Raw genomic sequence first — 25762 nt, 5'->3', positions numbered from 1 at the left:
TAACACAACACATTGGTTGTATTTCCTTTAACTGGTGGATATAGAGTTGCTGCAGTGGAGACGCTGCACACAGCTGATCGACAGCTGGGACACAAACCACCAAATACGAAAACATAATTCAGATCCAGTCGTCATGACTCCACTCCGGAGGGATTCCCCGATCATTTCTTACAGTCTCTCATCAAGGGGGGGTCTCCTGTCCCCGGTACAAACACACTGCCTGAGGAAGGCTATGTGTGTTTTTTTTGTCATGAACCTTTTTCGGACCACTTATTTATTTATTTTGGTGACAATCCGACCTCCATGCTGCTACTCTGGTTCAAACTGCATCCACCAAACAATATGATTTATCTCGACCTCCCCAAAATAACCAAAATCTGACACGGCGTGAGATGTCTTTTTTAGCTGTTCTGTCGTCATTTCCTGCTATCTTCTTCATAAAGTCAGTCAGAATGAATGAATGAATGGGCATTTCTTTGACTATTTATAGGCTAATATGGGCGTTACGTGAAGCCCGCAAAAGCTGCACCGCATTTCGAGTCGATTGTGATTTATAAAGGGAAACCGGCGTAGGAAGTGCTGCACGCACTTTCCTCGCCGGTGCGCAATGTTTGGTGAATCGGAAAATGTCGGAACATTTCTGTACCTATTTTTTGGATTTCTACTACGTAAGCAACCTTCCCACGTTAATCCTACGCACGGCGTTATAAATGAGGCCCCAGGTGAGGTAAAGGACTTTAGAGTGTTTAGATAGTTACTGTAATAATATTACTTTGTCGATAACGGAGTAGTGTAACGCGTTACTTTACTAATACAGTAATCACACTACAGTTACTAACATTGCCCCGACACGCGTTACTTCGTTACTTTTATAAAAATAATCACACTCACTGACAGACAAGAGGGGTTTCCGCCGCAGGTTTATATACATGTAGGCCTATGTAATCTGCGCGATTTGCGAGACCACATCTCCACGTGCAGTGCTGCATAAACATGGCTGAGTCTTCTCATCTGTAAACTCCCTCAACGGGGCCGCTCGCTCTCTTTTGTTGATCGCCCTCTCACGGGTGAACAGTTCAATGTCCCGCTTCATTGTAGGAATTCTGCCTTGTCTCTACCACTTTAGTTTGACCATCTATGTTACTAAGTTATGGAATACTAAATAAATAAGTAATTATACAGTATATACTGTATACCGTACCGTTACTGCGTTCATAAAGAATGATAATAGAATAATGCGTCTTGAACTGGTTTCATTCATTAGTGTCTTGACGTTTCACAGACTGTTAGCTTGTTGTGTGGCTGGTAGCCTATTTTAGAGCATATAAAAAGAAAGACTTGTGTTATGTCTTCCTTAATGCAATAGTAATTGGGGGTGCAAGTGGAGTCTCGCAGAGGCAAAACTGTGGCGCGCTTACACTGTAGGTGCGCCGCAGTCTGCGTGATCTGCCTGTAGGGAGGGGCGGGCCGGCCCTGCGAGTAAAGTAACGAGTAAAGTAACGAGTAAAGTAACGAGTTACGTTATGTAGGCTAGATAGTAACGAAGTAGTGTAATATATAATATGTAATATATTACTTTTTTTTAGTAACGACCCCATCTCTGGTTATTGGTTATGGCCATGTTCTTATGATTTTATTTAAATGGATACAGTTCTGTTTCATATGGGTGTAGTCTCTTTTTTTCCCCCTCAAAATGCACCAGATTGATGCATTTAAGTCCAACATTTAAACAAAATATATATTCCCGGGGGAGCATGCCCCCGGGCCCCCCTAGAGGATTTGATGTCCACCTCCACTTAAAATATGTTCACATGGATAGGTTCCTAAATAGATTTGCACTTTTTTTTTTTAAATAGTAACCCATGTCCATATGTTTATTCTGGGGTAGTTTTAAGTGTATGACTATCACTATGGGCAGCAACGCTGTAAATATTGACAAATAAATCCAGGAAAATTATGCAAAAGAAACTGGTAGTGGCCTGGTTGGGTGTATAATTCCCGGCCTGACTTATTGTCCCAGTCCGGCCCTGCCTAAAACCCAAAAAATCAGTTTAATACAGATGTAGCACTCTAGAACAGACTCCAGCCAACAGCTTCCTGCCAAAGACCCAACGGATCCCAGCGGCTGGGAATGTTAAGCCCTCCCACTATTTTCCAAGAGGGCGTTGCCAGATTTTCAATTTCAGGATTTAACCATTAGATGGCGCTTCATTCACAAATACAGAAAGACAAGTTTCATAGACTTTCAGTACTTCAATTGTGTTTTGGTGAAGAGCATTTGCACACATATTTGTTATGGTTTTACTACAGTATAACGAAAAAACATCAATATTTTAGATCAAATAAAGTATATCTAATCTTGTAATTCAATAATATATAGTCTTTATATATTAAATAATCATAATTATAATGTAAATGTTTACACTTCTTTATTTGTTATCCTCATACCTTTACAATAGTTTGCTTTAATATGCAGTATATTTTTTGTAATGTTTTTTTGGTGTTTGCTTCCTCCTGCTCCCTTTCGGACACATAGGCCTACTGTATGATTTATTATTAATATGAAGATATTATTAAGATAAGATAAGATGTTACTTTATTGATTGCACGTTTTTGTTTAGAGTTCTCTGGCTCACATTCCGACCATTATTTAAAACAATAGGCGCTTTCACACCGTCTACAGTTTGATTTGCATAGAGGGAGCTGTGGCTGAATGGCCGGCGATTAGGTGTGGCGCATTTATCATTAGGTGATCAGAGCTGCCTGCCTGCCGTCAGATTTCATTTAAAAAACAGGTCTTGACTTTGTTTATAATCCAAGGGTGTAACTTTGGTTTGAGAAGTGGGGGGGGGGAGGGGAGGACACAGAACACAATAAAAAAAATTCCGATTCAATTCAATTTCCTGCCTTTCTGCAAATATATTAGGGACTATGGTGTTAAAAACAGGGTTCTTACACCTTTTCCAAAGTCAAATTCAAGCACTTTTCAAGCATTTTCAAGGTGCATTTTCCAGCATCTTACAGCTGTTGTAAATTACATATTTATCTACACATACTCAAATGATTATTTCCCTACCTCACATTAAATCAGATGTTCTTTATGCTATAAACAACCAAATGTGTGTTTCGTGATAGCATTCTACATGAGGATGAAAAATTCAAGAAAATAAAACAACATTTAATATTTCAAAATGAGTGATCTGTACGTAGACTGGGTATCCCATATAACCTGTCTGAGCCAATATAAAACAATCAGCCAAATAACTTACAACTTACTTTAATACATTATTGATTACTATTTTTGAGGTACTTTTAGGTTGGCAGTAAACATAAGTCAGAGGTAAATGGTGTACTTTTCCTCCACTACATGTATTTAATACCTTTTGGTACTTCACAGATCTGGATGAATGATGTGAAATATAATCAAGTGTTAAATCAGACTTTAGTTCCACCTGGAGTAAATTCACAAGCTACCCTGCAGTATACAAAGTCATTCAAACTAGCTGCACCTTTACCAGCTTTGAGAACACTTTCATGATCAATCATTATAAAACATATCATATATATTATTCTGAAATGGACCAATCTGCACAACGAATACTTTTACTGTCGCTACTTTCACTATATTTCGATGAGAATACTTTTCTACTTTCACTTGAGGAAGATTTTGAATGCAGGACTTTTACTGTGACATAGTATTCCTACACTCTGGTACTTCTACTTTTACTAAGTACAAGATCCGAGTACTTCTATTTTTACTCAAGTACAAGATCTGAGTACTTATAAATTCACTACAAGATCTGAGTACTTGTACTTATTCCACCTCTGGTAGTGTATTAGTCTGAATTGTAGCCACACAATCACGCAGAGCTGCATACAAATAGTCTCACAATGGTAACAAGTGGAAAATAATATTTACAAATGTGTACAATGATTTGTAGGTGATGCTGACTACTCAAGACACCTGACTTATACATCTTCAAAGGAAGACTGTGTTCATTCTACAATTACATGGGATTAAAGCAACATGTAGTTTTACTTGTATAATACTTCAATGTTATATAAAAGACAGTTTGTTTTCATCTGTTTTCAAATAAACAAAGTATTGGCTTTCAGAATATTAAACTTGTTTCGGCAAATTCAGATGATAAATACAACTTTGAAGCTTCGGCATAATTACAAGCGGAGAACGGACTAATGTAACATCACAGCAAGCATAACAACAGCTGGTGTGTCTTGTAAGTGTTTCCCCGGTACACAAACGCAAAAATACACACACACACTCGCGAGCTTCCCCCAGACCAGTAATACAAACGAAAATGTGTCTTCGGGTCAATGTGACTGATTTCGATAGATCAAGTCACATTTGGTTTAGGCACGAAACATACTACCAGTAGAAATACATTGCTTTCAAAATCGCTCTGTGTCGAATCAATAGATTATATTTCGTGACTATAACACGAAATGCCGTGAGTGCTTCATCCTCTGAAGACCACAGGATGGCGACTGTAACGCACATAACATAGGTACGCTCCTCTGAAATGATTGTCCCCTGCAATTATTATTATCCCTCAATCGAGTTCGCTATTCAGCTTGCTAACGTTAGCTTAAACAAACGTAACATGCAATATTAGCCTAATCTAAAATGTTCTACTACGGCGTACCTTTCATGTGGCTCGTCAGCACAGACTCTCGCATCGTTATTTTTGCAAACTTTGCAGGAGGCTACTCGTGGGCTTGACCCTCGTCTTAGCCATGGCTTGTATTTGTCTTCTGCTAGCCAACGTTCGTTGAAACTGCAACCTCCTGGCACACAGTCATCTATCACTCTCATCAGAATGCCCAGGTCACACGTAACACAAACACTTGCAGGTCGCGCGCATAGCGCGGGAAGGTGCAGCGGAGCTGTTTTATGTAGAAGCGAAGCAATTATTTTCTTTTAATCTAAAAAGCGAACTATTCAGTCAGACAGCAATTTATTGTAAAAGTAAAGCATTTACATTTTCAAGCACTTTATCTCAATTTCAAGCACCATTCCCAAAATTCAAGAACTTTCCCAACCTTGAAAACACCACGTCAAATATCAAGTATTTTCAAGGATTTCAAGCACCCGTACGAACCCTGTAAAAAATCCAAGAAAAATGTGTAGTGTAGGGTTGGGAGGGTTACTTTGTAAATGTAATCAGTTACTGATTACTGAATACAGTAAAACTCCTGTCTGATGGGTACGTTTTGGTGTACAGGAGACACAAAAAGCAAAAGGAAACTGAACGTGTTTTTACTGTTTTAATGGCTTATCAAGAGCACAACTGAAACATAACATAAATCAGATTTTAATATCTTACAGGACTGGCTATCACACAATAAACTACTGCTTAACAAATCAAAATCTTATACCATGGTCTTTGGTACCAGGCAGAAGCTCAAATCCAAACCTAATGCAGTAATAACATGTAAGGATGGCACTTCTCTGCATAAAGTTGATAGCTTTAAATATCTTGGTGTATGGCTAGACTCAGAACTTTCATTTAAACTACATATAAAGCATGTAATACAAAAAGTCAATTACGGAATCGGTGTTTTAAACCGCTCTCGCAATTGTTTTACGCTCAGTGTCCGAAAGAGAATTGCTTCTCAACTTATTCTTCCGATTATGGACTATTGTGATGTTGTCTACCAAAATGCACATAAATCAGATCTTGCTCCACTCAACATAGCCTACAACAGACTATGCAGATTTGTTCTTGGTTGTCCTTTTCGTACACATCACTGCACAATGTATAACCAACTTAAATGGCCTTCTTTAAATGTAAGAAGACACACGCATTGGCTTCAGCTGATATTTAAATGCATTTATCTTAACTATCCCCCTTATTTAAAGCAGTATTTTGTACCTTACTCACCAAATCATCAAGTTAGACATTCTGTTCAGATTTATTTCTCTGTCCCCTCTGCAAAAAAATTGATTGGCAGAAGAGCGTTCATGTTTAAAGCCCCAACTGACTGGAATACTTTACCTGCTGCCATTAGATCTCTTGCATCATTGGGTATATTTAAACATGCATTATCATCTCACTTTCAACTGGTCTGTACTTGTTATTAATTAAACTGATATTGATGAAACTGATTTGCTTGACCGTCTCAAATTGTAATGATTGTGTGCATTGCTTGAATTTTACTGAACAGACTGTATGTGGTTTGTCTTGTGTGTCATGTTTTGCATTTTGTCTTTTTGTTTATGTATGTCTGTAAGTTGTTGCTATTGTCCGGACCCCCTTGAAAACGAGATGGTGCATCTCAAGGGGTTTATCCCAATCAATAAACATTTCTATATATAACATCTGAAACGATGTAACAACATAATACACTTTTTGGAGATGCAGCTTGGGATGTGAGAAGTGAGGGACACGGCTTAGAACGGGCGTGTCGCCTTCTGTCCTGCCAGTGTTGGCAGGACATGAATCATTTTAAGGACATTTCGGCCAGGGGTGTAGAGCTATATTTGTTTAAGCCTATTGTATGATAACTGTGTGATTACTATTTATTTTCAAATGCATATCTGCCACCCATTACACCGCTCTTCCCGTCAAGAATTGGAATTTGAAAATAATTTAGTTTTAGTTTCTGGATCTCACGGAGAACACTGTCCCGCTTCATTGTAGGATTTCTGCCTTGTCTCCACTTTAAAAATAAGTAATTAGGCTAGATAGACTACCTTACCATTAGGCTACTGCGCTCATAAAGAATGATAAGAATAATGCCGGCGTGATCAGATCACATGACCTGTTCAAGCCGGTGCCGCATAAAAACAACAGTCCGGACAAGTACTGGCTTGAAACTATATGCCAGTCTTTGTTTCATGCAAAAAGACCCAGTAAACACGGAGATACGATGATATAAAGTTAATACAAATATATTTCAAAAGTATGAAAAATGGAAGCACATATATTTTAATAACTTTCGCCGTATTTTATAATTTTACGTGATTAATGAGTTTATTTAAGGTAATTAGGTAGAAGACCTTTTTGATCAGTAACGAATTTAGCAGTTGAACATAAAAGTCAACTGAGTGTGACTTGCAATGACAGTGTTGTGTTTTTATTTTATTAACCTTTTACATTAAAAATTGTTGTTGAATATATAAATATTATTATGAATATGGATAAATGCTAGGCTATTTATTATAAACGTTAGTCCTAACATCTATCACTGTGTATATCACCATTCTTTAATTAGCCTACATGTTTGATACGTTTCTATGAAATAAGAAATGAATAAAACTGAAATGTAATTATCATATCATATATTATAATGTATTGTATTATTAAGTAATATCATACATTAACCCAATTATAGCAGATGCCACATTGAAGGGATGAACACATTTATGCATCAATAATTACAACGGAGTATTTCTAAATACAAGTTGTAAAAATACTTATATGTATTTAATACTAATAACATAAAAATCGTACATCCAAACTGAATAAATATGACTGGATGACTGAGCTCACGTTGAGGACGTAATGCATGTGTGCAGGTTACGTGCCAGTTGAATAAAGATGGACACTCGGAATGAGAGAAGTAGTCCATGTCGTCTGTTAATGTAGACAATTATATGTCCATAGAACAGAACATTACAGATAGATCGATAGATAGTTATAAATAGATAGAGAGAGAGATTTGTACCTAAACAAAATACAAGTCTAACACCAAGCGTTTAAATCAGCACTCTTAGCGATATTTTATACTTCATGCTATCTGCACAAACTATATCATATGAAGAGCTGAGAGTCCACAGATTCTATTGGTATAAGTTTCATCCCTGTGCGATCAAAACTCACTGTTCTGTATGATAAATAAAAGAACACTGTACCTTGAAAATCAATAGCGGGTACATTTTACCCGTTGGCGGTTTTAGGTATACAGCGACCTCTGGCGGTTCTAGTGTTAAATCAATACAACTATTTTTTAAATCAATAAAAACATTTTCTAAATCCATAAAAGCATTTCAATTAATATTGGGAGTCATGTCGTTACTTTGTTGAGAATGTGGCCATGTAATAAGCGGGATAATGTGCAGCGACTTGGTCATTATGGGGAAAATAACACCCATCATCCAGATCAAGATCCCTCCGCTACGCGTCGGGACCCTGATCTGCCTGACGAGGCTCCATTAAAATATAAATATTTTTAGTGAATTACTGAGTTTAGGCACGTTAATAAAGTTGTAATTAAGTTGACTACAGTATATTCATATTTGTCAGTGCTTTCATGTAAATTCGGCGAACATAAATGATCGTGGTGAAGATGATGATTCAATTAGAATGAAAAATTGAGAGCATTTCCTCCTGTTCGTTTTTGGAGCCGGCGGGCTTCCTGATGTTTTTTGTACAGTAGACTAACCAACATTATTTCGTTAAATAAAAACATGGTGATGTTTTGTAGCCTACTCTTATTTAGCACAGAGTATGATCCTATCCATGACATATGGATCTTAACAAAGATCCGCTATACAGTAGTAGCCGACCAGACATAAATCTGCCGTACTGTATCAGAGTTTATTTCACATGAGCTCCAGTGTGGAACCCCACTGCACCCCCTGGTGGATCAATTATCCATTGCAGCTGGCTTCATTATAATTACATTTATTTATCAAGGGGGCGGTCTCAAGTCACGCTGGAGGTTTTCCCTTGAGCGAGGTCAGACCCTGTGCCGGCCACGGCCCTCGCGTTTCAAACTGTCTGAAATGAGGTGCTACATTTGTAAGTCAATTGTTATTTGAATGGGTTTTTGGTCTAATGCCTAAAATAAATGACTAAAATAATAAGACTTTTTTACGCCATCACGTCGAACATTAGCCGCCTTTAGCGTGGCGGTGGTGTTGTGAAGTCATACTATCGTGATGTAGTTTGTTTATAGCCCAACGTTTGCTTTTTACTTCTGGTGATTGCATTTACGCTTCAACAAGTATCAACGCTTTTTTTTCCCATGAAGCTTAATTTAATATTCTGCACATTTCAAAATTCAATGGGCAAAATCCCATCTTCTGGATCAGCTAACAGAAAGCTGTCATCACTGCACTACTAACGATTACTAAAGGGCATCCATTTTACATGTTAAAACCGTCAAAGACATCTTCCAGAATGCCACCCATTACCTCCACAGACAAACTACCTATCACATAGAAATATGACCTCCAAGCTAAATATGTTTGGACAACATTAAGATACATTATAAGTTGTGTTCTTGTGAGATGCTGCTCCGACTGTTAACAACCCAAAAAAAAGCGACAGCCTCTTTTAGGCCTGAACATTCATCTAGTGAAGCTGTTGGACAAGTTTCTGTGTGGTCTGTGCATGTGTATGTGTATATTAGGGCTGTCCCGAATACCATTTTTTGGGCTCCGGATATTCGGTAGTAATCAGCAGCGAATATTCGGATATTCGGCCCGCACGGGGGGAGGGGGGTGCATAGTAATCAGCAGCGAACCGCTTCAACACGTGTATTTCGGTTTATTCACGGCATTCATTTTGTTATTCTACAGTATTGTTGTTTTATAGTTATTTGTTAATGTAAATAACTCAATTTGTGTTCTTTGAAATTGAAAAGGATATTGCATTGTGTTTGTTACTTTCGTTGCAGTTGTGTATGTCTTAAGTGTAATTTGTAATTTTGCTTTTAATTTGAAGGAGATTTAGCGCTGTTGGCAGGAAGTTGTTGTTGCTATGGAAACAACGTGAGGCAGATTAACGGAGAAAATAAATATCTACATATAAAGACGGAGAAAGTAAACGATAAAGTTGATGGTTAAGTGTTACAACCCCCCCGAAGAGGCACAAGCTCTTAAATTGATATTGGAGATTTCAATCAATTCAAAAAAGAATATCCGAATAACTAAATTGAAACCCGAATAGTACTCGAACGAACGAATATTCGGATATTCGGGTACAGCCCTAGTGTATATATATGTAACCCTATATCAGTGGTTCTCAAACTTTTTCTGTCAGGCCCCCCCTTTGGAGAAAAAAAAAGTCGGGCCCCCCCAACACAAATAGTCAGGCTCAGTGGCGGCGCCAGAGATTTATTTGGGGGTGATGTGGGGTAGCTTGACGTTTCATAGAGGGTGCTCAAACATTTAGGGTTTCCCATTAATGTACCGGTCGCTACAGTGGAATGTTCCACTGCAACAATCCCCACACATATACACAGTGCACCCGCGACTGTTACAATGAAGGCTCGATAATCAGCTCACGGCATATAGGTGTAAACAGGGGTAAAGTGCTATTTGTATAGGTGGTGTGTGGACCTCACATAGGGGAGTCCGGGGGCATGCTCCCCCGGGAAGACTTTTAAATATTGAAGTTAAAAGCATCAATCTGGTGCACTTTGAGAGCAAAATGAAGAGATCTATGGATACATCTCTTAACACCCATTTGAAACAGAACTGTAAACAGATTTACTATTTCTTTATGGATATTTTACAAATCACTCCCTTTTAAACTTTATTCTTTTTTCAATGTCATATTATTTCATACCTGTTTTTTATTTATTCTCTTAATTTTTTATATCTATAATGATCATATAAACGTGTGCCTCGGAAATAATTGTTTACATTAATCGTGACCAAAACGTTTGAGACCCACTGAGATAACACTGAGAGTCCTTTAGTTCACTGAGTCTCTCAGTCTGACAGGAGAGGACTCTCCTCCACCTTGTTGTTGAAAAAACTCCTTATATCCGTTAGCATAGCTTGCTAGCACCAGAAGCTAATAACAACAATCTCCGGTACTGGTGCTCTCTCGGCTCTGCGCTAGTAGCACGTCAAAATTGGCTCGTCACACACAACACCACACACCACACATCACCACACACACACACACCAACCACACAACACACACACACACAGACACACACACACACACACAGCCGACACACACACACACACACACACACGAGCACGACACACCACACAGCACACACACTATCACACACACACACAACACACACACCACACGACGACCACACACACACAACACCACACAGGCACACACACGAACACACACACACATCACACACACCACACACACACACACACACCACATCAGCACACACACACACACACACACACCTACAACTATGCCACACACACACAATCAGCGACACACACACACAACACACACACACAGCACAGCACATCACAACACACACACACACACACACACACTACACACACACACTACACACACACACACACACACACACACACACACACACACACACACACACACACACACACACACACACACCACACACACACACACACACACACACACACCACGCTTTAATGAAACAAAGAGACCCAGACATAATAGTACTGTATCATATTATTTTCGAATCAATAATTTTTCAAAATATTTTTGATAACCATTTTTCCTCCTGGTCTCCCTGTCATGCCTCTGCGCCCCCCTTGGGTGGCACGCCCCCCACTTTGAGAACCACTGCCCTATATCAATGTATTATTATTTGACCCTATAAAAACCCTCAAAAGTGAAAAGTGCCAAATATTGTACCAATAAACTGACAAGCGAAGGAAAATCCCAATAAATTAGCAGAAAAGTGTCAAAACTGCTAACTTAGAATGACAAAAAATAGATTATTGTTCAAAAAATATTCACGTTTAAAAGGCTGATATCATATGTGTCTTTCAAAAATAAATGTTATCAATAAAGCAGTATCCATTATAACATTTAAAATAATCTAAAAAGATCGAGAAAGAATAAACTTGCACCATTACCAGTTTCAAGTCCAAAACAATTTAAATGAAGAGTTTTCTGGGGGATTTTCGTTTCCACCCACTGCTATTTTTGTCTTTGTTTTAATCGTATGGTTACTCATCTGGTTTGGTTTAAGTGAATTTCGTTATTTTGTACAGAATGCATGCTGGTTCAAACAAAAATAGAAGACACCATAACAGAGCATAACATGTCCATTAGTACACGTAATTAATATGCTGGCATATCCTGTCATGAATCATACATGACCCCTGTGAGAAAACTATGAGCTACAGAATCTCCAAGGAATAAAAAGACTTGCAGATAGAATTACAAAAGATGAATAAAATCTTATATAAAGGAAATACTATGTACTTTACTTGAGTGTTTTCATTTGTTGCTTCATTGTACTTCTACTCCACTACAAATCAGAGGTATATTGTGTATTTTCACTCCACTACATTTGTTTAATACCTAAGTTATTTTGCAGATTTGGATTACTTATGTGAAATATCAGTAATCAACCCTTAAATAAGACTTGTTACACCTGGAGTAACATTCAAAAGCTACCCTGCAGTATACAAAGGCTGCGTCTCACTTCGGTTATTTCTCATTTCCTCGCTCCTCGGTCTCGGTATCACCGGAAGTTGATTTGTCTGCGCCATCTTGAGTAGCGTCCCAGTGGCCTTAGTTGTGCCGGAGGATCGAGGAGCGATAATCGAGGAACTGCCAGACCATCCTCCGGTGAAATCCTCAGACACTCGCCCCGCCCCATTACTGTGTATCGCTCACTGATTGGACGATGCAGCGCATGCACTGATCTGTTGCTTCTTGACATGAGAGCAGTTTCTCAGCGGAGTGAAGAAAACATGAAACTCACGGGACTCACTCCTCAGTTTATACTGTGTTTTGTTTCAATTAATGTTTCATTTAGTTACAAATATGTGATATATCTGAACAACAATTTATTGGAAACATTTTCATGATCGCTTTTTTGGTTTTACAGTCAGTCATTAAGTACTATTTAAAATGTTAATGTGCTACATATCCACACAAACAAACAAAGTGTGCAATCCAATGAATGTTAATCTAACTGGAAAAAGAGATATGTTATCCGATAGATAACATATCTCTTTTTCTTCTCTCAATTATTTTATATTGTGCACTCTAATCAATATTAATCAAACTATTGTACGTTTATACATTTTAAGAATGGCGTTTATCTTTTTTGAGAATTAGTTCTTATTTTATTATATTTATTTGGGTCTACAACAGATGATACAAATGTTTATGTCAGTAAATGTGTGGCGGGGGTGTTTGTGAAAATAACGGGGACAGAGCTGGCTGCTGTCAAACGATCAGCTGTGCGGAGTCATCACAAACGGACGTCGCTTCACGTAACGCTCCGGAGGAAAGGACGTCCCATTGCTCTTAAAACATTTCCCTGCTTCTCGTGGAAACAACGCAAGTGAGGGACGCAAGGATTTCATTTAACCGAAGTGAGATGCAGCCAAAGTCATTCAAACTAGCTGCACCTTTACCAGCTTTGATAAACACTGTAATGTATCAATAATTATAATCAAAACATATCATATTTTTCTGAAATGGGCCACACTTCCTATTGAGTACTTTTACTTTGATGCAAATTCTTTGTACTTTTACTTGATTGCACAAATTGTACTTGTTACAGAGTATTCGTAAACTCTGGTGCTTCTTCTTTTACCCAACAACAAGATCGGACTACTTCTTCTACCTCTGCCACTGACCTTTAACTACTATGGGAGAGCTTCCTCCATTTTCTTCCCAGCAGCCAAACACGGTAGCTTAAAGTCGACACTCCTCCAGAAAAAAATCCCCAGGGTCGCGAGCTATAACTCGCACTGCCACCCTTCCTCTGGATTAACACTCTAGCTGCTCCAATAATTTGGACACTCATTGATAGTCCCTATGCTCCTTTTTCTTTACACCTCAAATCCTATCCTCCCACTACACCACCACGCATTTCTCTGTCTTTCTTTTCTGCCAGCGGCTTGTATGTTTTGACGCGGCCAAAAAGCACTGTTGGTGTAGACGAGAATGGGGGCAAAGGGCTTACAAGGTGAAACCTGAAAGTTAATGGTTGACCTGATAATTGCGGTCAGCAGGGTAAGGGCAAACTCCACAAATATAGCACACTGACATGAGGAAAGACTTTAGGGAATGGAAGGACAGTATGGGGAGAGATTTAGAGTGGAATGGACACAATGTAGATAGTTTAGACCAAGAAAATGTTAAAGATAAAGATGAAAAAAGGAAGGAAGTAAAGAGAAAGGAAACAAGGAAAGAAGAGTGAAATTAGGATGTAAAAGAAAACAAAAGCAAAAGAAAGAAGGCTTCCCTAACTATGAGTGAAGCTGACATATAGTTACCTCTGTGCAAACACACTTGCACAATATTCTCACCCACTACACTGTGATGCAAATCAAGGGAGCGTGATGAAAGGTTATTAAAGTTCATTAAAAGTGATGCCAGCTTTGTTTTACAACCCATAATTCCATTAATATCTCATGAATGTTAAATTTGAAAAATGAGACAACAACATAATGGTTCAATTCAGACGCTTGGATGCAAATGGAGGGCTTTGATGTTGCAATTATTATAGCCATTTTGACAGAAGCTGTGTCCAGGACCAATTATTGGAGCCAGAAGTAAGTGCCAGTTTATAATAACTGCTAATAAAACTGAAGTCATTCTTAGTTAAATATCAACTTGAAAACAATGTGATGAAAAGCTTGGTTGGAATTTTTTATTGCAATCTCTTAATTATTTTTAGCAGCATTGAGATAATCACTATTTATTACGGTTATTCATTATTTGAAGGGACTACATTGTTTGTGCTTTCACATTTCTATTTAAATAAACAGCACTGCTTTCGCTTTCATATTTTACTAAATTCCTGCTACTTTATAAATCATGCATCAAACAAGATCTTATTCACAGTGCATCTCCGAGATGCAAAATATAAATTAAATTGTTGCAAAACGATGAATAAATAATCTATAATCTAGGGCTGATACCCGAATATCCGAATATTCGTTCGCAGGAAAAGATTGTTCCACTCTTGACCTAACAATCAACATCGGCACCGCTGTTGTTTCCCCGACTCAGACTGCAAGGAATCTGGGTGTGACCCTAGATAACAACCTGTCCTTCACTGCAAACATCGCTGCTACAACCCGTTGCTGCAGATACACGCTTTACAACATCAGGAAGATACGTCCCCAGCTGACCCAGAAAGCCACGCAGGTTCTGGTCCAGGCTCTCGTCATCTCACGCAGGCTGCAACTCCCTCCTGGCTGGTCTACCTGCATGTGCCATCCGACCTCTGCAGCTCATCCAGAATGCAGCGGCTCGTCTGGTCTTCAACCTTCCTAAATTCTCCCACACCACGCCACTCCTCTGCTCCCTCCACTGGCTTCCGGTAACTGCTAGAATCCACTTCAAGACACTGGTACTTGCTTACCATGCTGCGAATGGATCTGGCCCTTCCTACATCCAGGACATGGTTAAACCGTACACCCCAGCACGTGCACTCCGCTCTGCATCAACAAAACGGCTCGCTGCACCCTCGCTGCGAAGGGGACCCAAGTTCCCATCAGCAAAAACACGTGGGTTTGCTATCCTGGCTCCAAAATGGTGGAATGAGCTCCCCATTGACATCAGGACAGCAGATAGCTTACACATCTTCCGGCGCAGACTGAAAACTCATCTCTTTCGACTCCACTTCGAGCGATAGAACTATTAACAAAGCACTTCTATACTAATAAAGGACTGGCTTATCTAAAGCCAGTTGAGTAGCACTTGAAATGTTTTTGCTCTATGAAACCTGATGTTCTTATATGAGTCTGTTTTCTTCAAGGTTGTATTTTGTTGGTCGAACACACTTATTGTAAGTCGCTTTGGATAAAAGCGTCAGCTAAATGCAATGTAATGTAATGTAATGTACTATTCGGGTTTCAATTTCGTTATTCGGATATTCGTTTTTTCTTTTCGTTTTTGATTGAATTTATTGAAATCTCCAATATCAACGTAAGAGCTTGTGCCTCTTCGGGGGGTGCTAACACTTAACCATAAACGTTATCGTTTACTTTCTCCGTCTTTATATGTAGATATGACTTATCTCTGTTAATCTCCGTCACGTTGTTTCCATAGCAACAACAACTTCCTGTCAACAGCGCTAACTCTCCTTCAAAATAAAAGCATGTCCATACAAAATAGGAAGCCAAGCCAAATTACACTTAAGACATATCAGTGTGCGAAAAAGCACACGTCCCACCGTCCGGGACGTGTTACTTACGATATCGGACAAGTAGATCTTTCAATTGACTTGTCCGGTGGACAAGTGACTTTTTTCGCCTTCATTTATTGACAAATTATTGATAAATTCAGTTTACAAAACGCAGAACTCATTCGCAAATTGTCCGTGTCCGCCATTGTTCGTTTAGAAATGTTAGTTTTGGTTCTGCTTGTCGATTCCTAAGGAAATGCATCTCGCCGCTTTCTGTACTGTTAGATGTGGGCGGGGCGGGGCGGGACCATGGATGTATAATAAGAACGACGTGTAGCACAGTGGCAGGGTTGGGAAGCAAAACTCGGTTCCGAGTAAGAACAAATAACAATTGTCCAGTATCGGGATTAATAAGAGTTGTGAGGACAGGAGGCGAGGCCGAGCCCCGCGGACTGCAGCTCTCTCTCTCTATGCTCCGGATCATCTGATCGCTGCAGCTCAGCGTCCCTCTCTCTCTCTCTTTCTACACACAGCGGATCCGCTGCCCGTTTAACAGCCTCATCTTTGTCAAACTTTCTTATGTTCTTTCTCTAACACGTAATGAAGGTTATTAAGCGTTTTAGCTCCTGTGTTGTTAATATTGACCGCCATTTCCTTTATGAAGTGAAGCAGCCTCCCTGTCTGTGTCCTCGCGCTGTCGTCACATCCCTTGACCCCCAGACTCCGAGGAGCACAGGGATGTCAGTATTGTTTATGAAGCAGGGTATAGAAAGTACATTATTGAAATGAAAATACTATTTATTTACTTTTACAAACAGTAAGCAGCTGGGCAGCTGCAGCATGTGTATTGCAGGACATGTGTAAGCGTGCAAGCGTCTTTGAGTTGTAGAAAAGCGCTAGGCCTATAAATCTAATGTATTATTATTATTATTAGGCCTATGTGTTGGACATATGTGGTTGGACTCTGTCTCACAGGCAGGTTGCAGTGTAACATCAGAGGAGACTGGGCCAATTGTACATTCTCAAACTGCACCACTTAGAACTAACTAAACAATGCAGAGATTAATTTGATTCAATAACCGTAACGAAATTCAACAGTGTGAAGTGATTTGTAAATAGGAATACAGATTTGACTTAATGTTTTCATAAATATATTTTTCTCCCAGTTTGTCATGGGACTTATTTTTACCCTCTCAAAGAACCGGAACCGAAAATAACCGGAATCGAAAAGCATAACCGGAATCGTTAAAATCAAAACGACACCCAACCCTATAGGGCTGTGCATCTTCACTGGTCTCACGATTTGATTACGATTATCCTGTCAACGATTCGATTCAATTCGATATCCCGATGCATCACGATTCATACCAATGCGTTGCATCCTCAATTTTCTATATTACTGCACATGGCTTATTTTTCATCAATGCATACATGCAGTAAATACATATGAACTCTCTTTTTATTATTTAGAAAGTGCTTCAGAAATCAATAACATAAATGTCTTGACATTCATTTATAAACCAAAATAAATGAATTGTATAGGTCTAGCCTCCCTATATCTGTGTGTGAAGTTGTTCCATCCTCAAAAACAAAAAAATAATGCTTCTGCAGTCTAGCTGCAGCTTCTAGCAACGGTCTTCTGTTAAAAAAAGGACACTGAATGTCCTGAATGTGGCATCACACACAGGACTTGAGTCTGAACACAGCAGACAACAGGAGTATTTACAACAGCATTATAAAAACAAAAATAGTGCATATGGGTGCACACTTACATTCTCTGTCTTACTGTTACATAAATCCCATGAATGTATGAGACTAAGTTAGCTTCATTATATCTCAGTGATTAAGTGAATAATAAAGTTTCTATCGGGTCACTCTCAGCCTGTCACTCATTATTTTCAGGGAGGGGGCGGGGTTTGGAGGAACGGAGAGGAGACGGTGATCGTGGAAGCTTTTTTCCTCCTGCCTTCACAAACTTTACACAAGTATATATCGTCTGAAAATTGCTAGAGGACATTCATACTTTGCAATCCAAGACTTAATTAAATCCACCAAAAACCTGACATGATTGTAACCCGATTATTTTTGAAAAACATAAATCCCTGAGCCGCAGCGACACGGAGTGATTCAGAGCGGGTCCTTCTGCTGTTGGTTCTGGACTGGTGGTGTGTTGTGTTGGTGGATAAAGCAGACTGCTCCGTGTTTGGTGTTGCTGTGCCGCTGTCACGTCTGTTCCCTGATCTCTGCGTCACCAACCGATTTGATATTAAAGTGACAGAAAATAAAACGCAGCGGCCGGAAAATCAGGAAGCAACGTTACTACGCTATAACCGATTATCTTCCGACACTGCATCGATACCGAATCGTCCACGTCCACATCGCAATGCATCGTTGAAACGTTTATTTTCAACACCCCTACACTGTATGTGTGATGCAGTAAAATCTTACCGCTCACTTACGTTAGCGGTGTCGTAAAAAACGTGGGAAAATGTAAAATACGATGGCGAAGAAGAAGATTCCAGTGGCCCCAATTTTTGTCCATGGACAAGTACTCTCTAAAAACTTTTTCTCACACTGATATCATATACAACTGCAACGAAAGTAACAAACACAATACAATATCCTTTTCAATTTCAAAGAACACAAATTGGGTTGGATACATTAACAAATAACTATAAAACAACAATACTGTAGAATAACAAAATGAATGCCGTGAATAAACCGAAATACACGTGTTGAAGCGGTTTGCTGCTGATTACTTGCTGCATGTTATGGTATCCATAACATGCCAACATGAGACTACTACTGACAAGATGGGGTTTCCCAAGGTCACCATCAAAGCCATATGACCGATGCATGACAGATCTGGTGACTACTACTTTAGGTCGGTGAAACCGGCCTAAGCTAAGGGTGCAGGCCACATGACATTGGAATGCTATAGGGCAATGAACTTAGGGCGAGTATCTTAAGCCTCAAATAGTTTCAGGAAGTCAATCCTAAGTAGGGTTGCAAAATTCCGGGAATTTTCAAAGATGGAATTTATGGGAATAAACTGGGAATTTTCCAAATTAAAGGTTGGCTCTTCATAGGGAACTTAAATATAGTTGGGGAAAGTATATTTTAGCATAATCTTGACTAAAACAAACAGATGCCATTCAAGTACACTTGAATATCCATGCGATAGCACATAGCTATTGAGCCCACACAAAGGTTCGCAACAGGCTCACAAATGTGAGAGTGGAAAAACTGGTTGGCATTCGGGCAAACCTAAGGCTCTTTGAGCCTGACACAGAGCCATCCGCAACAAGGCTGGACAGTGACACTGAAGAGGAAGAGGAAGAGTTGGATGTTGATGAGGCCCAGGAAGAGCCCGTTGACTGAAAGGGTTTAGCAAAAATGCAGAGGATTGCTTGAAGGAAGATGTGCATGTTTAATGGGACTTTTTGGAGGGAGAAGGGCTCTTTTCATTTAACATTTTGAATGGGACTTTGTGGGGATTTTTGGATGGGGGGTGCATTTTTGTTATTTTTTTAATGAGTGGGGTTGGGGGGGGATGAGTAATATTTAACTCAACATTCCTGTTTTCGTTCTTCAATGAAACAAATAATTGTTCAATAAAATAATTAAAACTTGTTCTGTTCTACTTAAAAAAAAAAAAAAAAATCTGTTGAAATGTCAGTTTTTGTGTTTAATTTTGCATCTAATATTTCCAAAATTCCCCAGCTTAACTTCCCATGAATTTTTCGCCCCTTTGCAACCCTAATCTCAAGAAACAAATAGGGAAAGTGGAGAATGAATGATTGTTGATTTTATTTCTGGATATATTATGTGCATTTGTTGGCAATAGATAAAACCCACCAAAACGCTCTGGTGCATCTTTCTCTGCTGAAGAATACATTGAATTTAAATATATATCTCCTTAAATGACTGTGGTCTAAATCAAAACATTCCATCCGATTTTAAAGTGGCCTTTAGCAGATTTTAGGCATTGGTTTCCATATAATTCTGACAGATAATCTAATAAATTAATAGATGAATAAATAAATAAATAAAACAAAACGTTTTGTAAACAAATCAAAACACACATTTTGGTTAAAGTGGACCTATCATGCCATATTTGAATAATATATTCTAGGGCCATACCTATATAAAACATGTCTGTGAAGTTTTTTTTCAAAATACCAAACAGATCATGCATTTTGCAAAGGAGGGGGGCGAGGCACGAGTGTCATGTTACCATGCTGTTACCATGCCACGGCAACCCCCCATTCCCCTGATAGGTGGAGAGTTGCCCATATAGGCGGAGCTCCTCGTCACTGACGTCAGACTATTTTAAAATCTGTATCAGTCTGAATCAGATCCATTGCAGCCCCGTTTTTAGAGATTTGGGTATGGAGGAAAAGAGAGAGGGTTGTGTTTTCTGACACTTGGTGGGTTCCCTGACACACCGGGGACACATATTCATGTATAAAAGACGTACACAAGTGCATTTTGCATGATCGGTCCCCTTTAAAAAAGGTATGTTTTTGCCGGTTAAATTACGGAAATTACGGGCTAACAGAAACACTGCTGTCTACTTTCTATTAAATAAGTACAGAGTTTTTAGAAAGAAAGGGATTCATTCAATGAAAGGGTTAAATATTCAAGAGCTTGATATGATCTGATCTGACCTGACAGGAAAGTCAGTAGAAACGTAAGTGTGTTGCTTTTTTCAGGAAGTTTAATGTACTATACATTATGCATTAAAGTGGCTTTTGATGGGGAGAGTGAAACAGTATGCAAGATTTAAAGTTGTATTAAATGAAACTTAAACTTAAAAATCTATCTACATGGTTATTCATTCATTGTCTTTTTAGCACATTAACCTACATAGGCTGACATTTAAAAGGATTAAGTCTTTATTTTTTAAATGTATGGTTACTTTCCTTCATGGATTTACCATTATGGTGTTGTAAACATTTTCTGAGCGAACATGCAGCAAAGTCCACAGATCAAGAGTCCCAGTGATTTCATCACCTCACAAGAAAGTAAAAGAAAAAAGTGAGGCCTTTTTTGCCCTCTGCCAAAATCCCCATGTCACAGGAAAAAAAAGGCAAGAGGCCAAAGCCAACATATTAGCTCATTGAAATGTAAGGTGCTTAATGTGGCCAGATAGCACTAAGAGGGAACTTAACTGGAATTGGAAACATTATCATCAAGAAATAGTTTCCTTTGACTATTATTAAATGATTATTGCTCCATTAAGCTGAGGTTTTGTGGCAGACCGAAAGTATCTGAAAATGTAGTCTGCTACTCTTCTACGTCAGCCTACAGCGCACAGAAAAGCATCTCTTGCTGTTTACTTATTTGAAGAAACATCATTCAAGGAAATAAAACATTCTGTTCTCTGTAGGCAAAGGTGTGTCAGCAGTGTAGAGCTAGAACCAGTCATCTTGCGGTTGTATTAAATCTTACTGATGTTGAAACAAACAGAAGCTGAACTAAAGTTATTGTCATCTAGGGATGCATATCGTTGACTTTTTTACGATACCAATACCGATACCACTGAACGATACCGATACTCAACCGATACATATCGTGATACTTTGAAAATGTATCATCCCACAATTACTCCTGATGAAGCGCTTTACGATATAGTTAACATGTCAAATGAATATTAAATTCAATTGTGGGACTTCTTGGACCTTTTAGTGAACAAACAATGAAAGATACATAAAATATATGAAGAAAACCGATTCTGGAATATCTTTTATAACACCCGCCATCAGGTGTCCCGCGTGAATAGCACATCTTGTCAATGCAAACAGACCGTTATAGCACCGTTATAATTAATGTTAAACCTGAGATTCGACTAGAGAACAAATACATAATAGAATAATAGTCCGTTTGCAATGGCTCCGTTCCAACTTCCTAATAGCGAAGTCTTGTTCATTTGGAGAATGACTTTATTGTAATTCAGCTATTAAAACCAGGAAAAGGAATCACTTACAATAAAGCCCTCCTTCCTACCCTCTACTTCCTGTTCCCTTGCTCCAATCACACCTGAGCTAGCTTCACAATATATTTTGTATTAGGACTAACTTTGAGCAATCTTTGAATGCCTGTTTTGAGCTTGGACATTTGAGGGAAATCCAATACTGTTCTTTCCTAAGTTGAAAGCTTGTGCTTCGTGTGTATGGGGGGGGGGGGGGGGGGGGGGGGGGGGCATTTTTGTAGGAGCCACTAACTGCGAAAAGACAGGATAAGCCCGTCTGGAATGCAACTGCAAGTTCATAACCGACTTCATCCTCTGCAAAGCCAGAAAGGTTATTCCTTTGTGTTTCATTTGCACACGTTTAATGGGAACAGGCAGGGGGTTGAGTAGAAAAAGACAAATGGTGACAAACTTGGTATTATGTCACAACTCAATTTTTGTCTAATGTGTTTTTTATGTAGCTGTCTGAAATTAAAGACTGCAGTTAATTCACGCAAAAGTCTCACGTGTTGTTCAACGACATGAAATACGTCAGTAAATACCCCACTGAAGCTTGTCGGAAGCTTTTACGTGTCTTAAAAAAAGGGAGTTTCTAACATGTGACTTAATGACACTACTCAATGTCATCAGGCCAACACAAGTCCGACTTTAGCTTAGTACGGTTTACGTGAAGTCATGTATTTGTTTTGAAGCATTACGTTAGCTACGTTTATACATTAAGTTTATGTTTATTTTTTAAGCATCTATTTATTAACACCCGCTCATTTTGTAGTTTGTAAAATGTGTAAGTAGAACTACATTTGATTTACCCAGTGCCTTCTCTTTGCTGCTACTCTTTGCTGCTACTACTGCTTTTATCACTGCTTTTATTTATATGTTCCTGTTTCTATTACTGCACCGAGAGGGGCCTACGAAGTGTTGTTGTACCAAAGTGTAGTGACAATAAAGACATTCTGATTCTTATTCTGATTTAAATGTGTTGGTAGAATTTACACTTCAACTATTTTAAAAGTTGCAAAACGTGTCATCAGGCATCATACAAAGGTGGCACAGAAGGAAACACAGAAACCCATTTTGGCTTGTTTGTTGAGGTAGCGCTTGTGATGCTAATTTCCGAGTCAACATCACTGCACCACTCTATAGCAACATTAAGCCTAGTATCAGTTTATCTTGTACCTCAGTTTTGTGCTGGTGGACTCCTCCCTGTTTGTCTAGACTGCCAAGTATGCAGGTGTAAACTATAGACTGTATATATAAATGGACGTAGTGTCCGTGACGTCACTCATAGGATTCTGCAGAGTTGCCGAGAAGCCCTTAGTAGGCGGAGTCGGCCACTAACGGCTCGACTGTGACGTCAGAGTCTAATCCCACCTGCTCCAAATAAGGGCAAAGAGGCGGAGCCGAGGCGGGACCTGCTGCCTCTGAACTGGAAGTAAACAGAGCTAGCTCAGGCTAAGAAGCTAAGCTAATATGAAATACATGCATACCAAGTTACTGCTAACGGTGTAGTTCCCCTATATAAACGTTACATTCATAATCAAATGAGACAATCTGCAAGAGAATTAGCTATATTTTGTTATTCTTAATGCTTGTCATTCACACGTTGGAGAAAAGACGGACTCCACCGCCCGGACCTAACGGAGCCACTGTGGGCTAGCTCCGGGACGCCGGCTGGAGCTAGCCCCCCTGCGGCTCCGTTAGCTCCGGCGGCCACCACTGGGATAATTGGGTCCCCTATTAACATTTGCTCCCGTTTAGCATTATGGCGTCATATCCATAGACTATAAAAGTCTTACCCAAGGCTGAATCATAAACTAAAATGTATATTCTTTCACACACAGTGACGTCACGAGCTACCCACAATGCAACGCGCACCATATATATATAAATATATAAATACGCCATTTTCCTGGAGGTGCTAATATCCTGGAGGCGCTAATATAAACAGCTAGCTAACGCAGAGCGCACTAGGTTTTTTTTCTGAATTAACGACCGAAGAAATCGCTGCATGTCTTCGGATTACATCTCTGGACTTGAGGGGTGTGCTCTAGGTCGTTACCAGCGTAAACTAGAGCTGTGTGGGGTTGTCCGATTGCCCTTTCAGACTGCCTGCAGATATATGGAAAAACGACTCTCGAAAGTGGCCTTCGGTCGATTTTGGCAGCATCTACGTCTATCTTCTGGAAACACCAGGTGAATACCCCACTTGTCACAATAATATTATCATGCCAATGCATATATGTGGTATTTTAGAGTTGACTATATTGATTAAGGCAATAGACTGATATTCTGGTTGCACCTCGTGTGAAATGGCGAATACCGGAAGTACGGTGTCGCCGCCGGCCCAAAACCTGTATGTGTGTGTGAAAGAATGTATGTATAAAGGGTTACGTCCTTAGCTGGCTAATAAGTAACAAGCTAAGCTACCAAGCACACAAACACCTGCGAACGGGGTTAACATGTATAATATTATCATTTTAGACTTCTTGGAAGTTCTGTTAGTACATTCAAGCGCACAGCACAACATTTGAATTGTCTGGTATTTGTAACAATATTCCCAAAAAGGCACAATCACCACGAACACGGCTAAAGGGTCAAGTACAGTAACTACAACTAACTAACGTTGTAGCCTCTATGGTTGTAGCCTAGCAGAGTGGACAAGTTGCTGTTAGCTGACAGTGAGGCATGTACGTGTCCATCAAAGTGACCACGCCCTAATTTATGCAAAAGCTTTAAGGCTTGATATTAATGAAACAGATGAGTTGAGAAAAAATTCACCCCCCACACAGTAGTCATGAAGGGGGAATCTAACTATACAGAGAATATGGTTTTTTGAACCACAATGTAAACATGTTTATTTCTGCTGTAAAGTTGGGCATTTTAACATGGGGGTCTATGGAAATTGCTCCCTTCTGCAGCCTGCTCCTACTGGCCACTAGATGAACTGCAGTGTGTGGCACTTCCGTATTGGCGTCCCGGCTCTTCCCCAGAGTTGCCGCTTGGTGTAAACCGATACAGCCCCCACGCCCCCCTCCACCAACATACACACACACACAGTTGACATTTAAACTTCCCTGGAATTTGAAGTGCAACGGCATGCTTTAAGCAAGATTTACATAAGTTAAACCAATATTCAGTTCAACAAGAAAACAAACAAATAGGTTACCCAGTGTTATCGCTTAGATCAGGGGTGGGGAACCTTTTTCTTCTCAAGGGCCATTTCAATTTGTTCAACATCCTCCGAGGGCCGTACAAATTATTGACCTCTGCTTAAAAATCACAGCACATTCATTTGGCCTTTCTTTCATGCTGTGCAAAGAAAAAGCAACCTCTTAATCCAGATATCTTGCCATGACTCGCGCATGCATTCACGTGCACGGTTGTGGCGTGACCACCAAACAGAAAGATATGGACACAAGATGTGTGCAAATGTATTTAGTTTCCTATCCATGGACATGATTTAAGTGGGGGGGACCTAACCTCCTCTAGGGGGGTCCGGGGGCATGCTCCTTATGTTGTCTTATATATTTGTTTAAATATTGAAGTTGAAAGCATCAATCTGGTGCACTTTGAGAGCAAAATTAAGAGATCTATGGAAACATCTCTCAACACCCATATGAAACAGAACTGTAAGCAGATTTACTTTTTCTTTATGGATATTTTACAAATCACTCTCTTTTCAAACTGTATTCTTGTTTATTAATAATAACTTTTTTTATTGTCATAGTATTTTATACCTGTTTACTT

General features: G+C 39.3%; 1 protein-coding gene across 2 annotated transcripts in view; it reads right to left on the bottom strand.

Annotated features, from left to right (window-relative positions):
- Positions 1-25762, bottom strand: part of LOC117532823 (vitamin D3 receptor A) — a 112648-nt gene that overhangs the window by 74238 nt on the left and 12648 nt on the right. The window contains exon 1 of one of the 2 annotated variants that reach the window (XM_034196350.1): positions 13541-14683. The exons of the other annotated variant lie outside the window; for it this stretch is intronic. The gene's annotated coding sequence lies outside the window, so the exon portion shown is untranslated. Of the gene's footprint in view, positions 1-13540; positions 14684-25762 lie in introns of those variants that run through there. 2 annotated transcript variants of the gene reach the window in all.

The sequence above is a fragment of the Gymnodraco acuticeps genome, unplaced genomic scaffold, assembly GCF_902827175.1.
Source record: "Gymnodraco acuticeps unplaced genomic scaffold, fGymAcu1.1, whole genome shotgun sequence".
Lineage (NCBI taxonomy): Eukaryota > Metazoa > Chordata > Actinopteri > Perciformes > Bathydraconidae > Gymnodraco > Gymnodraco acuticeps.
This window is presented reverse-complemented; position numbering and strand designations above follow the sequence as displayed.